The sequence below is a fragment of the Dermacentor albipictus genome, chromosome 1 (genome assembly GCF_038994185.2).
Source record: "Dermacentor albipictus isolate Rhodes 1998 colony chromosome 1, USDA_Dalb.pri_finalv2, whole genome shotgun sequence".
NCBI lineage: Eukaryota > Metazoa > Arthropoda > Arachnida > Ixodida > Ixodidae > Dermacentor > Dermacentor albipictus.
Window position 1 is genome coordinate 84,044,983 of NC_091821.1, and position 18,080 is coordinate 84,063,062.

The following is an 18,080-nucleotide window of genomic DNA, read 5'->3' on the forward strand; positions in this document are numbered from 1 at the left end:
CGCTGTCGTTTTGTCAACTTTCATTTCCCTTATCCTTGCTATTTTTGCGCTATATTTAAACAGGACAGTTAGTTTCCACTTTGCCGCCGGCTTCTTGCATAGTTATTTTAATTAATTTATTTGTCTGTTTGTTCTGTGCATGTATGCGTGCGTGTGTGTGTGTGTAATGAACAGGGGGCTCGCTGGCATTGACAGCTTGCGTGGCAAAACGGAAGCAGAACAATAACCCTACCTAGAGTGAGAGGGGAGCGTTCAAAATAGCGCCGACAGCGGCCAGGTCTGTGGTGCGCGAAAGAGCCGAAGCGATTAGGCCTGAGAGCGTCTCGTGCGGCGCGCGTGCCTCGCGCACGCCAGCTGCGCAATGGATCGAAACCGGCGAGCCGGTTCGCAGCCCTCATGCTGAGCTGCTCCTCTTCAAAGGCCTTGTCCTCCCCATCACCCCGCCCTCCCCCTCTGCCGCTCGCACACAAACGCATAAATGTGTACACAAACAAGCACAAACCAAGAGAAACATTTTGCTCTTCTCTTGCGCACTTCCCTCTCCCATTTTTAAAGATGCAGGGAGATGGAAAAAGGCCGGTTCTTCGTTGTCGTCTTCATTCTACGGCTACTTGCTACCTGCGCAGAGGGGCTTAGGTCTAGAACGAGGGAAACGGGAGAGTGCATGCAGAAGATGGACGATGAAATGCTGCTCTAGTGTGGTGTGCACATCAAGAATAGTGAGCTCAGCCGTGGAGATAGAAGTGTACAAGAAAAGATGAAGCACCTTGTACGATATACTGTAAGAAGTTCGATATATTTATGTGTTTCGATCCATTTGTCACGAAACGAGCACGCGTAAGGTGTCAGTACAAGGAAGCAGCGCAGCATTATACAAACCCCATGTTGTCTTCTTTTCTCAGAGGAGATAATTTCTGGGAGATCATTCATAGTGTTCAATCACTATAATACGCTTGAGTGCTCCCCAGCACACACAATGGTGCAAAACCAAAGATGAACTGTCTGAGAGCGGAGAGCCCGAGTTTTATTTGTAATCTTTCTTTGTGTTTAGTTCACCAATACAGATGCGACTACGAACGTAGAATAGGGGCATTTCCATTGGCACACATAATGAATTAGACCCGCCGTGGTTGCGCAGTGGCTATGGTGTTAGGCTGCTGAGCACAAGGTCGCGGGATCGAATCCCGGCCACGGCGGTCGCATTTCGATGGGTGCGAAATGCCAAAACACCCGTGTACTTAGACTTAGGTGCACGCTAAAGAACCCCAGCTGGTCGAAATTTCCACAACGGCGTGCCTCATAATCAGAAAGTGGTTTTGGCACGGAAAACCCCATAATTTGATTTTTAATAATGAATTAGCAACCTACAGAAGAGAGTCTAATCGTGTGCATAAAGAAAGCGGACAACGACGTTTATTTATGTTCACAGACTTCCTGAAAATTGCAAAAAATAAAAAAAATATCACCGATGATTACGATACTCCCTAGTCTCAAATTTGAGCGCAGCTCTATACGAGTTTTCCTTTAGCGATATATTGGCTCGCGCCGACAATCTGTCCCATGCGGCACGTTGCAAACGAAGCGAAGTGTGGCGCGACTGCCTCGCTAAACGGGAGGTCACGAGAGGCAGCGTGTGGGTGACGTGTGGGCCCGACTCACAGCAGCCGCCGCAGACAGACCTCCGCTCATGCAGCGCTTTATTTCCATATATGGTACCGGTGGGGTCATCGGGCAACAGACGACCGGCGCTACTCCGACACCATCTCGTAGCCATCGTCGCCACAGAACCCGTCTTGCGCGGCCCTATGCTTTTCTTTTCGCGCTTTCGCCACACTCTCCTCCTCCGCTTTCCGCCCCATGGTTTCGTTGCACCCTCCTCTTCCGCTTTCGTTCTCGCGCTCTCTTCGCTATCGCCGTGTTACATTACCCGCTGCGCTCCGCGTTCACTCTTTGATCATTCGCTGCGCTCGTTCGCTTGGTTACGCCGATGACGCCGAGGGACGCCGACCACGACGCTCGCAGTAGGAACGGAAGCCTAAGAGCTGCGGTATGAAAAATAAATGGTACATAATGACATAAAATAACTGCCCTTTCATAAACGTAATTGGGAATTTTTCATCTGATCATTTTGATACAATACACGAAGACCACGTCATGTGTGAATTAGTTGCAGTGAGGGATATCACCAGTTCCATCTGTAATTATGGACCTCTGGGATGTGTAAATTTTGCGTCGCCTCCTGGCACGCCCAAGTCAGAACATAGACTTGAATGCGCTCATTGAGAAAGCAACTTGTTTTTCTCGTCTTCTTTAGGTCCCCTTTTATAGAGTTTGCTTTTGTGGTGTAGGCGTATTTCGGACTTTTTGGGATCACGGTTATCGTCCTACTATTGAGTATACAGTACCTTGGAGTAAAATTACTTAAATTTTATGCATTTATTGACAGTGTGTCATGAGTCGTGATTAAGGGGTTTATACGTGGAACACCCATGCATGTCGTCGTACTTCTGGAAACGGTTTTTGGAAAATTGGTACTAATGTTAGGGTTTCTACCTAATGAACATAACCTCAACTCTTCCCGGTTTGAATCCTGCCTGTGGTGCTTTGTTCGAACAGGGACCGAAATTACAAAACGATTCATACTCCAGAATAGTTCGTAAGTAGTGGTGTAACCAATAGCGACAGTGAACGTATCATTAGCAAGTATGGCTGGGGCAACGACAATGGGTTATTATGAACGAAAACCACTGTGAATAGGCTCCACCTTTCTGAACATTGTGATATGTCGTTGAAGTATTGTACAACTCTTCGCCGAATAAAGCATAATTGTGATATCTCTTGTTGAAATACCTTCTTTAAGTGCACCAGATAAAAAAGAAACCGACAAAGAAAAGTAACACGTGGTACATGACCAAATGTTTTCGACATATCGACTAGACAGTTTACTCTAGGCTTTTCTCAGTCACTCTCATTAGGGTGCTGTCAGTTTATCAATTTCTCTGGCGTTTGTGGTATGTTCGGAGTGGTTGGCTTCCTGGTATGGTATGGTATGAAGAACTTTATTTAGGTCCTGAGGGATCAGTCTGGGACTGATGCGGGCCACTCCCACGTCGGTACAGAGAGGCCGAGCCCCTCTGCTATCACACGGGCCCTCTGGACAGCCCTGAGTTGGTCCGCCAGCACTTCACTGTGCAGCATTCGCTGCCACCACTGTTCACCTCGAGAACCATCACCGGCCAACGCCAAGCAGCGCCACAGCATGTGTTGTAAATCGAGCAAACCCCCACACTTACTACAATAGACTGAAACCCCGCAGTCCGGATTAATTTTATTCATGATGACAGGGTTAGGGTACGTCCGTGTCTGCAGAAGCCTTAATGTAACCGCCTGCGGCCTATTTAATTTAGGATGTGGCAACGGCAATGCCCTGCGCCCTAAGTAATAGTGCTTGGTGATTTCGTTGTAGGTTAACAGTTGGTCCCTGTACTCAGGAGCGGGAGATCCAGCCCCTTCAGGGAGTACACGGCACACTAATCCTCGTGCCTCCCTGTGGGCCACCTCGTTGAGGTTACGCGGGGCTCCCTCCACTGTCCCCATGTGCGCCGGGAACCAAGTAGCGGTATGCGAAGTGATATCCCTACCCTGCAGCAGTCTGTTAGCCGGTTCCGCAACAAGTCCTCTCGAGAAGGCTGTAATCGCAGATCGCGAGTCGCTAAACACCAAAACTCTTCTAGAATCTGCTTCCTGGTAACATGGTGAATATTTTTCCGAGAAAAAGCCGACAAAAGAATGTTATGCGCCGGTTGTAATTGCCTCAGTAAAAAGTCAGAGGAAGCGGGGGGGGTTGAGGGGTGCCTTTTGTTCTTGACATATATTTTTTTCAAGCATTACTTTGAAGCTACGCTGTTAGTGCCTTGCACCGCCTATAACTCCCTTTCAGACAGCAATGTTTATGTCACCCATTGGTGATATTAATTTGTCAGTAGTACCGCTGTCAGTAGTACCGAAAGCCAGTAGTTGGCTTTCGCCAACTCCGGTTTTAAGAAAGATTAATGTTACTCAATGGAGTTATCAGGGCCTGTCTTGTCGAAGAGCCACAATGTTCACTTTCCACGACAGTCTCTGTCTCCTATGCATACGTTGTTGTGACGTAGACAAAAATATTTTAAAGACACACCCCTTAATTAGTAATGGTGTCACGAGCACCACTCTCGGCCACGAGCGACTAGCATAGAGCCCACCGGCTTGTCTTTAATGCTAAAGAGTTCTTCTAGTATCGTTCTTCATCAGGTGAAATTATTAATATGGGTCGCGTAATACACGTTTTATTTAACCTCCCATCCCCTCGCTCGTCCTTGCTACTACACAGGAATAGACATGTATTTTGAGGCTGAATGCACGAAGCTTATGGCTGGTAAAGATTGTTAGTCGCTGACTTTCTGCCTTCACTAATAATAAGGACGTTATCACTACTCTGGCCAGCGTCTTACAAACCACTAGAGCAGGAACTCCTTCATGAATATGACACCGCAGCCCCCAATTTGGTAAAGGGCAATGAATTCTTGCTGACGGCCCGTCTTCAAACAGGAGTTTAGAATATGCCTGGCTGTCACCTCAAGTCTTCTGTCAGCTGAAGCAAAATATTTCGTTTTACATACATCTATTTCTGAACAGTTTCTTTTCTTTTTTTTCACACCTGTTGGATGTATTTTGCCTTGCCTCCATCACGGCGAAGCATGAATTCAGAGATAAAGCGACAACCGAAGGTTTTGCTTTTTGCTTCGTTTCAAACTCGCTGGTTTAAGATGTTGACGCGGAAGCTAACGCACTGATACATTCGAGTCCCAAGCCGAGCGGGATGCGTTTGATGGCGGTCTTGCCATTTTCCAACACCCAGCGTCAATGCACGTGGCCACGCGGTCAATTCAATCTCTTTTTCCCGCACGTTTCCTTCTTGTATTCCATGAACCAATGTGCTCGCACCTTAATTTCTGCATGCTGTCTGGTTTTTGTCATTACCAGCAATCAGGACCTCGGGGCACGGACGCCGGGCGCCCGCCAGGCAGCGTGGCAACGACCCTCGGTCGCGCGTTTGCACGACTGAGCGCTTCGGCGAACTTTGTAATTAGCCTGAAGAGACGAAGCTTTGCTCTCCATATGTTTTTTACGCTCTTGGAGGCTAGGGGAGTATTAAGAGCATCGCGTTATGTAAGCGGCGAATTTGCTCCCTAATAATAACAGGTGCACCAGTTCCTCCTTCGCCTGGCTCCTTTCTTCCTCCTTTTCTCTGCACCTTCTTTGTGGCGTCTTACCTTCCCTGGAGCGCACCTGTGTGCGGGTGCACGCAGGGGGAAATCTGTGCCAGCTTGCCAACAGTAAACATACAGCAAGCTGTGCGAGGAACGAGCTCCTGAAAAGCAGACTGCAGAAAGAAGTATAGTGACAGCAGAGGAGCGACGGTGACAGGACGGGGCAGAATTGATGTTCGAGAGTATGGAAATTAAAGGCAGCTATTTTATATCGACAGACAATCGCTAGCCGGAAATACGGCAAGCGAATTAGATGAAATTCTTCAACCGTTCACTAACTGCAAGGCACCAACAATACTGCAACCTCGAATGTGGAAAGGATCGCCAGTCTGAGATTCTAAATAAACTTAACAGGGAGGAATTAAAACTTAGTTGTTTGGCGTAAGGAACAGCACGACATGTTAATAATACATCCTGATACGTAAAACGAGACAAACGTCCACTGGCCGAGGTGAGATGTCAAGCATCGCAGGTGAAGTGGCAGCCTTCTCTTCTGATGACCCTGGGGGCAAGCTGATGCCCCGTGGCCCATCGCACCGCCCGCACCACCCGCACCACCCTCGTCTCCCCTCCCCTTCAAGGTGCCTTCCACCTGTGCACCTGTTGCACACATCGCTTGCAGGGGAGGGCAAGTGCCGACCGGTGCGTGCGACTTAGTTCTCTATACGGGGCATGTGAGCCCAGTCAAATTTCTATTTTATTTTTAGTCTTATTCCCCCACTGATCGTTGATGGCCTTTTCTGTAATTTTGCAGCGGAGGAGCTTGTGCGCTTTCATGCAGATAACAAAAAAGAACAAACTTGGAAGCAAGTACATGAGGTTTCTTTTGTTGTTCTCCACTTCAGCGACCTAGTTTCCGCTTTTTATTTGCACCTATTTTTGTGCTTGTGCTTTATATGCCACTGCTGCACACAGAAGGACCGGAACGCTTGAGTGGAGCAGAGACTGTAGACGCGTGCAAGTCGCTGGGGTTCCACGCTCCTCGAGTCGAAGTCCACCTGTTATGGAACGCGGGTTCATATACAAACGGTCGGCATGCTCTTTGTTGCTTGCTCCATTACTTCAATGCAATACTGAACGAAAGCTTTTTTTTTTAAAGCGAAGTTTTATATGCCTAAGGTTCCACGTATTTTTTGTGTGCGTCAACAAAAACTGTCATCATCAATGACCCTTAAATCTGGAAGCAATGACTCATACCCTCATAAGCAAGCAAAAACTGCAATGGCTCATGGCCCCGTAAGGTTCAGGGCTACTTACTTTGCGTGGGTTAGTACTGATGACACTACCCATGTGGTCGTTGTTGGTGATTTTAATGTGGAGGTGTCCGTACCGAAGGGAGTGGTTTACGTGTTTCGTGTTGCAGACATAATGCTTGCGATGCCACACCGATCCGGCCCAACCAACCGCGCAGCGGTGCACGTATGTACGTGGATCGATTTGACATTATCAAAAAATGTGCTTGCAGTTGCAGGTATGCCGATATCGAGAAGTTCATAATTATGTGCTTTGTATTGGTTAGCCGTGATGACACTACCCGTGCGATCATCGTTGGAGGCTTCCTGCAGACATTTCAGAACCAGACAAGAAATGGTTGACTCAGTTCGTGCTAGAAAAGTTTTGGTTTGAAGTGCCACACCAATCCAAGTTAGTCAAATGCTCAACAACGGCCGCGTATAGATTTAACTTTGACCAAGATTCTGTGTGAAGATTGTAACAAAACCAATCAGTGCATACCATAGTACACTCTAAAAACAAAGAGAGTTCCGGGCACTCTCTTTGAGGGAGTAACTGCTTGTCCCATATTTCACTCTCTTTTCGAGAGTAGATCGACCCTCTGAGAGAGAGTAGGGCAACTCCTCCTGACAGAGTTTTGTTACTCCACCGCAAGGAAGTGCTAGTAGTCTTCCGCAGAGTGCTAATACTCTCCCCACAGGGAGTGCTAGTACTCTTCCACAGAGCGACAATAGTCTCCCCACACGGGTAATAGTACTCCCGTGGATCGAGTGCTTCTACTCCTACAAACCGAGTACTTCTACTCCTCCAAGGCTAGTGTTTCTACTCCAGAGTACAAACAGAGTGCTTGTACTCCTTCAAAACAGAGTGCTAGTACTCTTCCCAATAGTGTTATAGCACGATGTAGATCCATGCTCACCTTTGAAGAGATTCGCAATACTTACATGTGGGGAATATTTTATTCCTTCATAAGTAGCTTCTGTATTTATGCTTGGTGAATGGGATGTAATCTGTAGTCGCGGAGTTATTAACATGAAACATTTTCTCTTAAGAGGTCAAAATCTTTATTGATCAGTCACAAGGCAAACTGAATAACTTGAGAAACATACTGACAAACATAAAATAAGATTACAATGATGCCCATGAAATTTAGAACACATCTTGTAATAAAACATAAGTATATTCTGTAGTTTCATCAGTATTACAGTGTCTAAATATCTTTTAAATTCAATTGGTTCCTTCTTTTCAAAAATAAAGTACACAATTGAAAGTTAAACATAGAACAAACGTGCAAGCTCACAAAGTATTGACACTGTGATTGAAGAGAAATATACGCCACATTACAGGCCAGCAAACACATTTCTGGCACAAAACGCATGCACTTACATGACAGAAGTTACCAGATGAGCTGCTATGCATGGGGCTGGTAATGTAGATAAATTGTGCAAGAAACTTTTTTGTGTGCCATATTCTAAGACCGCAGCTCATTTGATAACATCCTGTACATCATATGGATGCTCCTGACTGAGAGTACAGTGCATTTAGAAATGTGTTGTATATTCTCATGTAAGGCAGCAGGTCTAGCTCGCTTTGCTTATATTTTACATAAAGTTATTCATGTATAGGCTGCATCCCATTATTTCTAAGTGTGTCTTGTGGTTCTGCAGCAATATCCTGCCTGGTCTCAAACCAGTACAGAGGCGTATTATATTACCTATTCGGTAGGCCTCCTCGCGAAAGTAGTTTCCTGGTGCTGTTAGAATTAATTCGTTGCACTTTCTCACAAATAACTAAAATTAAATTTACATTATCTAGGATGTAGCAAATGAGTATAAAACTGCAAGGAGCATTGGCATTAAAATCTTGCGCATCAAATTTCTTGTCCTATATATGGTAGCTTTTCATCCCCATTACGGTAAGAATGCTATACTTCTGAGGAGCAGCTTGCATAACTACATGATCAATTATTGTGAGTCGCTGAATATGCAATCGAACTTAAGTATAGCATGGCTTCAGATGTGAACCAAAAATCAGATGGGGTGAATATGATGCCTCAATGGTGACATAAGCATAAGTCAGGCAGCGACGTGCTCGAAAAAGACAAACAAAGAAGCAAAACAAACTGAGAATGGCACCATCCTGTTTTATATATCCCTTCCATGCACGTGGATTTTGCATGCAACTATGCATATGCACAATGAACCAACTACATGAAACCAAATTTTTTTCCTACTGAAGTGGTTAAGAAGCATTAAAGTAAGAAAAATTATCGCACTTACAGAATCTTCGTCTCAGAACAAGTACATACGTGTGTAGGAAGATTAATACATCACCTCACTGTGCACTCTAAGTCCAGAAGAATTATGCCTACAGAAGGCATGAAACTAAAGAGCTTTTGGTTAACACTATATGCTCACATCCGCTAATTGATGAACAAGTGTTCTACTCAGATGCTCTTAGTTCTTTGCATTGAACGTATCCCTACGTCTTCTAGCACACTTCGTTGGCAAGTAGATTGAAGAAACCACAATTTTACATTTTTAAAATAATTTTCAATTCCAAGTGACTCTGTCTTGCAAGACGTAAAGTGTGCACCACAGTGTGCACAGTTAAAGGCCTTAATTGCTCCTTGCTTTCGTTTTGGGAGATACAAGCAGTTCTAATGAACTGGTTTCATGAGCATGCACGTAAACGACGACTTCTTAAACATTGGATTCTCTTCCCCCAATGCTTCTCCTTTCTGGATCCTAAACGCCATAATTCTAAAATTAAGTGTAAAAAATAAATAAAAAGGAAGACATGAAAACCTGCTTACCTCATGTCAGCATTTATAATACAGAATCACAGTGGTTTCTATTTGCACACTTGCATTCACATGCTGTTAAATGCAAGCTATTAAAGCTGTTAAATATATCTAAGCACCTAACCAAGCATGAGCTGTTGCTTTTTAATGAACACTGGTACCATACTCATTGCAAGTATGTACCATGTCACTAAGCAAGTATTCAATTTCATTGTACCACTATATTTTACCACGTGGATATATCTGTTGAGAGGCAAGACAAAAGGCAGTCACTTCTCACAACTAATCAGCTTTTTTTTTAAACACATTTCCAACTTTTCAATGGCAGTTACTACTAAGTGTTTGTCTCCAGAGAGCATACTTAATTTTGACTTTCCCATCAGTGACATTACATAAATATACCATGTTAAGACGACTACGTAGAGCATGTGAGAATTTTCATCTTGGTGTGGCATACTGTATTTTGATTTTCTTCACATTCAGTCAAATGGTGCACCCAATATACCCACATTCTAGTTTTCTGGTCCTAATTGCATGGCAATGTAATTTGATTCTTTGGCGAGCGCTCCTCTGCACATCGTGAAGTCGCGCTGGGCTGATGCTTTGGCAACCTTGTGTCCTTGCAGCTGCCTTCTTGCGTTATATAAAGCGGGTGCCTGAAAAATGCCATGTGCAAAAGTCAACACGAGCACATGGAGTAAACAACATCAAGGCAGTCAAAGTCATGGCACTAAAAGAAAGTCTTAGCTCTTAGTCTTCCTACTGAAATGCATGTGAAACATCTAAATGACTGCAACAGTTAACTGCTAAACTAACTTCAATTTTTAGATTTAAACAAAAAAGAAATAACGGACAGTTCATCCTCGTTCGGCACCAATGCTAAAATACTCCTGCTAATCAATAGAATATTGGTCATTGTCAGATGTCATAGGTCTGTCATTAGTGTGTGTCGCAAACACCATTTGTGACACATCCTAAGCACGTGCCCCCCCCCCCCCCAGTGTGCCCCCCGCTACATCTCTGCTCAAGCCATAATTTGAGGATCATATCTGCAAACATGATGCTCAGTAGGGATGAAAAAATGGTCCTCCAGTTCAATGGATATGACTGGACGGGCCTATAATAAAGGGCAACAAGGCTTGTTATGGCAAGCTTACCCATATTTCAATAATAAGAATGTTCACTGCGGCCTGCATCTAAGCTTACTAAAAGGCATGAACTTATTTTCATTTATGAGGTGCGCAATGGAGTTCATTTTGACAGACTCGACTACTGCTGCAGTTTGAAATCTAGCATTTTACATTCTTGAAGGCATGTAAAAGGTGCTGTTATAGACCGCAGTTATTAGTTTATTAGACCAACTCTTTTTTTGTGTATGACATACGACTGGTAGCACGGAACTAAAGCAACGTTTTATTTTGATACTTTATTTCTCCACTAAAAATTAAAGCGATAAATACATTTTGATCTGCCATGCAGTATCAAGATGCACACATTACGCTTGTAATCCCCAGCGGAAGGATGATTTAGCTGTTCATATGACCGAACTCTGAAACGCCAACTCATATTAGCAAATGCACAAGCGAGCGCAAAACAATGAGCCTATGCAAAGCGCCCCTGCAATTATAATTACACACAGCTGCCGTTATATTCGATGCCGATGCATAACTCGCTGCTTGAAAATTCACCGAGTTCGTACACATAAGCACCATTTCAGATTCGCACCGTGCTCGAAAACCGCAACAGGAAACATAAAATCAGACATTTAATGACACCATTTCAATACATGAGCAAAAACAGTTCAGTCTTAGGGCTAAACACCATGAGAGCGATATAGTGCGCGACGGCGACGAGCGACGGCTTCGAGCAACAAAACGGGCAGTCGCTTGAAAAGATCGCTCGGTTATGGAAATCTAGAAATAGTTGCTCGTATCCCGGAAGTGATATGAGCGACTAGCCAATAGCGCGAAGCCGCAACTGGATGTACATCGCTCAAATTCTACTGATTGTCGCGCGAAACGAGCAAACGATTGAATTTTTACACGTGCAAGGATAAGAACCTACTGCAAGACCTTCGGAAATATTTTATGCTACTTTTTACAGTAAAATACATAAATTTAAATTACTAAAGCACGCGTCACGCTAGTTTTGACGCGTGTTTGCAGCCGTCATACCGGCAATACCGAGGTGGCGTCGCTCATAACCGTCGCTCGGACGGAGTACGACTAGTAGGCGACGAGCGAACGCGACAGCCATCGCATCGCTTGTAGCGATGCGATGCGCAAGATCGCTTATATGGGGTTTATACTTTATTCAGCATAAAGCATAGATTCCTCATGCGTTTTCAGTAAGTTCAAGATAACGCGCCCAACTGACCTCATGCAGCATGCAGCTGAATGCCTGCGGCAAAGTTTCTACCTAGCACCGGTGCTGCACGTAACTTCAGTGGTCGCAGATTAGCGATGGGCGAGACACCGTGAAGCGCGCGGCTTATTTATAACGAAAGCATGCTGCCAGCAAAATGACGCCTTCTGTTACGTGACTCCTTATTTCAACAGCGTTCCGTACACAGTAAACTGCCATACTGAGTAAATTCAAACACACAAAACGCACGCTAAGCACGCTCCGCATAGGTTCGGAATCATGGGCTGGTGAACAAACCATATTAAGCGTCCTTTAGCCTCGAGTCTTATTGAACATACCATGGTTCTGGCAACGTTTGCGATTTTCAAAGCTCTTACGAATAGCGGCAAGTGATAAAATCACATGCAGTTATCGCGACGACTGGCTTTTTCGTTTGACATCGAGAGACACAGCGCGTGATGCCTAGTCCGTTGTCAATCGCGTCGGCCAAGCGCGGCGACGACTTCCTGGCGATAGCATCATATACGCAGAATGCGCACCTAAGTTAGAATTCACTTACCGTGGAGGATTTGTAGTTATATCCAACGAATGACGAACGACTGTCGTGTTTTCGAGGCGACGCGAGATGGCTGATACACGATCTCCCTTGGATGGCCTTCATTGCTGCTCACTGGACGGATCAACTTTCTCCGGTGCTGTGTTGTTCCGCGACGTTGAGCGCGCGCGCGGTGGAGCAACTCCGAGTGAAAAAGTGGTGCGCTCGCTACGCGTTCCTTTGAACTGTGGCTGCCTGTTCTCTTAGAAGCAAAACGGTGTGTTCTTTGCTCAGCGCGCGAGACTGATACATCGCCATGTTGTTCGGAGCCAGCCTCCTACAGTTGAAGCAGAAGATTACGCTACGTTTTGTTCTCTATTGCCGCAAGCGTAGAACGGGCATTCTACCCTCTCTCGGAAGGGGAGAGTGAAAAGCACATTGCACTCTCTTTTTGGTGACGGAGTGAACAATGCATTTCTCTCCACTCGACATTTCGAGACAGTAAAACAATGCTTTGAAGAGTAAATCGGCCGCTTCACTCCTGCGATTCCCTCTCTAGTTTATAGAGTGTACTCACAAGGCTATTGACAATGCCGTTACCAACTGATGAAAATAATTACGTTTACCCTTGTCCAACCCAGTGTTATGTGCTACAGCTTCGCTGGTGATCCACCTTCGCAGAGTAAAATGGCTCCTGAATTTTCTTTCTTTTTTTTTTGCTAAGACGCGGACATTTACCGAGTATTGCTAAATTATCTACACCAGTGGGTGTTAAAGCATCATAATTTTGTTCGCGCCTTAACTCTTTCGGTTTTGGATGCCTTCAGTATGTTGGCATATTGTTATAGAACTTTCGGCACCGAGGAAACGCTGAGAAAAAGGAGAAAAAGGTCCGCAAACAGTCTCTCTCAAATACCATACGGGCAAAGATCCTTGGTTGGAGGTGACCTGCCTCTACAGTATAATGTGCAGCGTACAGTACATATCTGTACAATGAGTACAGCTAGCAGAATATATATATATATAGATATATATATGTATGTTTGTATATATATATATATATATATATATATATATATATATATATATATATATATATATATATATGCGGCCGCCAACTTCTCACTAATCTCCCTGAGCTTCATACATTCTATGTTACCAATAACGTCGAACAACAGAGAGCGTGAAGCTTCATGGCAACTGTTTTTGAGGTTAACCGGGCAATCCTTAGAAATTATTGGAAGCAGTTCTCGAAAGTCATGTTTCATGACCCCCCCAGAAAATGACACACACAATGTAGAATTTTTGCCGCTTTCTGTAGATACTAATATACAGGTCCACATAGCTCGTTTCGAGAATGCTGTATACCCTTTAAACAGTTTATTACGGTACTTTTAATAATCAACTGATAATTAAAATATAAAATGAAACGAGTTTACTAGGGATGTTATTTAAAGCTACTGCGAAAACCACAGAAATACCATGAGCGCAGTCTGTTATTTCTATATCGTAGGAATAAACTTTCAAGATGCTGATCGCATTTATTCAAGTAACGAAGTAAAGTAGAAAGGCATGACAAGGAAAGTTGACAAGGACATTGAACGGTCACCTACCCATCACTGAAGGCAAGATATGAAATATGGGAGGTGAAGGTTGTGAAGAAAAAAATATGTGCAGCGAAAGCGCATATGTACATAAATCAATATTTGCCGCTCACTTAGACGTTGTCTATCGAATAAATGACTTCAACGTGACAGTCACCATGGCATAATTATCGCAGCTTTACGGGTCGGCGATTTACAATACCGTAATGTGTCAGTGCGACTTTCAAAAGTCCGCAATTCTCAAAAGTAATACACTTGCAGTGAGGCTGCTTAGAATTTTTCTAGTACTGCAAGAGTTGCATGACTCACTGTGATCGGCTCCATCAAGACAGGAACACTAAGTATTCGCAAAGGCTGACGCACAGCCGCAATCAACATAGCGAGGTTTTCTCGTGGCAGCAGGAACTGACCGGCAATATATCCGGCCGGAAAGTGTTGCTGCATGAAGTTTCGGCCAGTGCTGATACATGCTTGTGGATTCCATTGGGCAGTGTGATATTGCAACCAACACTCTCAGCAAAACCAACGCACATTGTGCTTACGGTTGAAGCATGGCTTTAATGGTACGCTTCTGTTACTAGTAGGGTCCCAGCGGCTCGGTGCGCTTGGTAGCCCATGAGACACACTGCAGTGCGTCTTTACGTAAAGTTGTACTGATTTTCTTATTTTTGCGCCAGACACTTAATCACCCAGTGGAGCCTTGTCACACCTGAAGTTCAAATGCTAACTGGCGGTGCAGAAAGCTTCATATAAGTCACCGCAGCAGGTATTCGATGATCACGTTATAGCACCGGCAATGGTCGGCATTCGAGCCACCTTGCACCGCAACGATTGTCTTTTTATCACGCTTATGGCTATCATGGGTGGCGGGCGCTCAAATTCCGGGCAATAAGAAAAACCTCTTATATACGCGGATTTCCTTGAATAAGGGCCGTGATGCGTGGTGGATACGCTCGATATCATGTAAGGCTGTCCGCCCCACCTTTAGTTTCATGGGTAGCTGAAATGACCTTTCAGCTCAGCTGAAACAAATACATCGACATTTGATGACTATTCGCTTCGTATTCGCTTCGAAGTGAAAAAGCACTATTCGCACATGCATTTAGTTTATGATGACTCCCGGACGCACATTTTACGTGAAGCAACACTAAACGTGACATATATGTTGCGTCTCTGGTTGAGAGCGGCGCATTGCAATAACGCCAGTGGCCCAGGTGGACAACGATAGATAACCTCCAGGTGGTCAACCTCCTCGACGGTGTCTATCGAAGCCAAGATGCGCTATGAGACTGAAATTCATTTGAGCGTTCCTCCGTTCATCCATTCATCTATCCCCTACCCACCCATCCAGTTGTCCGTCCATCCGTCCGTCCGTCTCACCATCCATCCATCCATCCATCCATCCATCCATCCATTCATCCATCCATCCATCCATCCATCCATCCATCCATACATCCATCCCATCCATCCATCCATCCATCCATCCATCCATCCATCCATCCATCCATCCATCCATCCATCCATCCATCCATCCATCCATCCATCCATCCATCCATCCATCCATCCATCCATTAATCTGGACTAAATATTCAAAAGGTATGTTGCTAAAGGCAAACTGCACTAACTGGCTAAAACTAGTGTGTTTCTTTTTATTAGCATGGTCTAAAGAGAATAAGTGAAGATTCATATATGAAATGATGCGTTTTAGAAAGTTCACAAATCAGTCAGTGGTCATACCGAGCTGTAAGGCAGCAATGTTAAGATTCTTAAATTACTTTACTGGAAAATCTTAAACAGGCTAGCCACGCTTTTTTCCATTGACGTTGACATCGACATCCCCTAGCTTATGATTAATTGTATAAGATGCGGTTTTGTTAACTGCGGCTTGTATAGGGGACGGGGCTTGTGCTTTTCCAAATCATGAAATGCAGCTTCCACCACGGTACGTCCATCCATTTGAATGGGGACATTCAAGCCCGTGCTGCTCAGAAGGGCACAATTCAGACAATTTCAAGATCACGGCAGGGTGCCAAGATATGGCTGGGTGCAAACTGCGCAGGAAGAACAAGAGGCACAAATCGCCCTCACCATTGTTTCTTCCTTTTTTTTGCTATTTTGTGACTCTTCTCACTTTCTTCCTCTGCTCGTCATGCCGCATGGTTTACCCACGATGAGCAACGGCCCGTGCAGTCCCGGGGATCCGGGCCAACAACTTGTCATGCTGTTTCATTTTACAAGCCCCCGCTGGCTCCTTGCTATTTCCCACTCCTGTCTGCGGCCTCCGTCAGTTCACGTGTTCCCCATGTTCTTGTTGAACTTTCTATTCATCATGTATCTGGCTAAGATTATCATCGGCTCATTTGCTCGAGTCTTCTTGCATCGACTATTCACTTTGTTATAAAAAATTCGAAAAGCTTTATTCACTCTTGCGTACTTTCTCGCAGACGCAAAACTTTTCATTGTGAAAAAGTTCCCAGCGTTACAATCTGTTCTTTTGTCTCGAAAAAGAAAAATGAAGGCGCAGTGTACTTTTCCCGTTTGTTTTCTCCCGATTTGCGCATTTAAACTTAGACTTTTTTGCTGAAAAGAGCAACTTCCTTCTTGTATCATTCTTGAAGAGACTACCCCTTGATAGCTATGGGGTCTTGGCGGTCTATTGATGCTTATTTTCAAAGAAAACTGAGTCTCATTTGGTATAAAAAAATGATCTCCGATAAAGCCAGCGTTGTAGTTGAAAACATAAAAGAAGCATCTTGAAAACACAAGAGGGAAAATATTGAGGTTGACGTTTTTTATTGACCTGACACCGTGGCTCCGAGACAGAAAGAAATACAGAAGGAGTCCTAAAACAGACAAGGAGAATTGGTAGGCACCACCTCTCCTTGTCTCCTTGGGCGTTTTCGTCTTCCCGTGCTGGTCGTGATAATGCCGGCCCAAATCTTCCAGAAAGAGATGTGTTACCAGATAAAAGTCGAGAGGTTGGCATTTGAGTCTTCATGCTTTGACCAGCTCCTCAGGAGAGGAAATAAATCATAAGGGTAGAAAAGTGATGGTAATGATGGCTGTGAAAGTCATGAAAACTGTGAGAAAAGGTTGTCCTTGCAGCCTCTCAACTAGACCATAGTTAGCTGTTACGGCCACAAGAGCCGTTATCGCTTGGCGAGCATGTTGTTGGGCACAAGATGACTTTTTCGGCAAGTAGAGGGTGGGTAACTCTCGAGATGCTCACTTTGAGAAAACATACTCCAAGTGCGTAACCCTAAGTTACCTATTAGGCCACTTTCGAATGCGTTTACCGTTTCGCGGGCGTTCATCCAATCACTTGTTTAGAATATTTCATCGGGTTATGTTAACTGCGGCACGGGAATACAATGCCGTATTGTCACTTCCTCTATTGGGAATAAATCTATCATATGTACGGCTTTCGATATTCAATTTTTACAGTGTTGGTACTACTTGTGCAGGTGCGTGTACGGGCTCATAGTCGTGTCAACACACCAGCGCAGTTGCGGTCACAAAATGTATTTTGTCCCGATCCGTGGCAAGACAGGGCTCTTGCTCAGCCTCGACACGACTGACCACCATGACCAGATATCACGGCAGGGCATCGGAAAGATATCGGTCCGTGCTCGAAAAACTCTCTTATGCCGGAAGAGTTCGTAAAAGCAAATTCTAGCCACTCTTGATGCTGTACATATTTTAATCGAAGGCGGCCAGCCAATGGAAAAGAGCACTTACGAATGAAAAGCTTTATGAATTCAGCCCATCCTTACTAATCTTGCGGCAGTGCACATTAATGAAGTTTTCATTTCCTCTAGAAAATAAAGTTGGTGCTAAAGACGGCCTACGCCGATATTCCGCGATGAACGCACCCTGAGCTGCTGTGCGGTGAAGAGGTGGTACAGAACGGCGTCATGCGTCACGCAGGGGCCAAAATAAACATAATTTTGTTGTGGAAATAAAGAACTAAAACGCAATAGCCTCATCACTTAGACAGTACAGAAAGCTCTTTGTTAAAGTAGCTTTTTGTTATGCTTTACTAAGACCGTCTGAATACGAAAATTGCGTGCAGGTCTAACATCTTGCGTGAGTACGATAACAATGACAAGACAGTTTTCTTTTTCTTAAAGAATTGTGACATTGATATGCTTTTTTGTAAAAGCCTATAGATATAGCGAAACCAGGAGAGCACGTAGGTTTCCAAAGACCAATGTTATACATTGAGACCGGTT

General features: G+C 44.6%; 1 long non-coding RNA gene across 2 annotated transcripts in view; it reads right to left on the reverse strand.

The window, feature by feature from the left end:
- Positions 1–18,080, reverse strand: part of LOC135907476 (uncharacterized) — a 268,272-nt gene that overhangs the window by 114,746 nt on the left and 135,446 nt on the right. Inside the window, exon 3 of one of the 2 annotated variants that reach the window (XR_011507782.1) lies at positions 6,140–6,307. The exons of the other annotated variant lie outside the window; for it this stretch is intronic. This is a non-coding gene — a long non-coding RNA (uncharacterized lncRNA). Of the gene's footprint in view, positions 1–6,139; positions 6,308–18,080 lie in introns of those variants that run through there. 2 annotated transcript variants of the gene reach the window in all.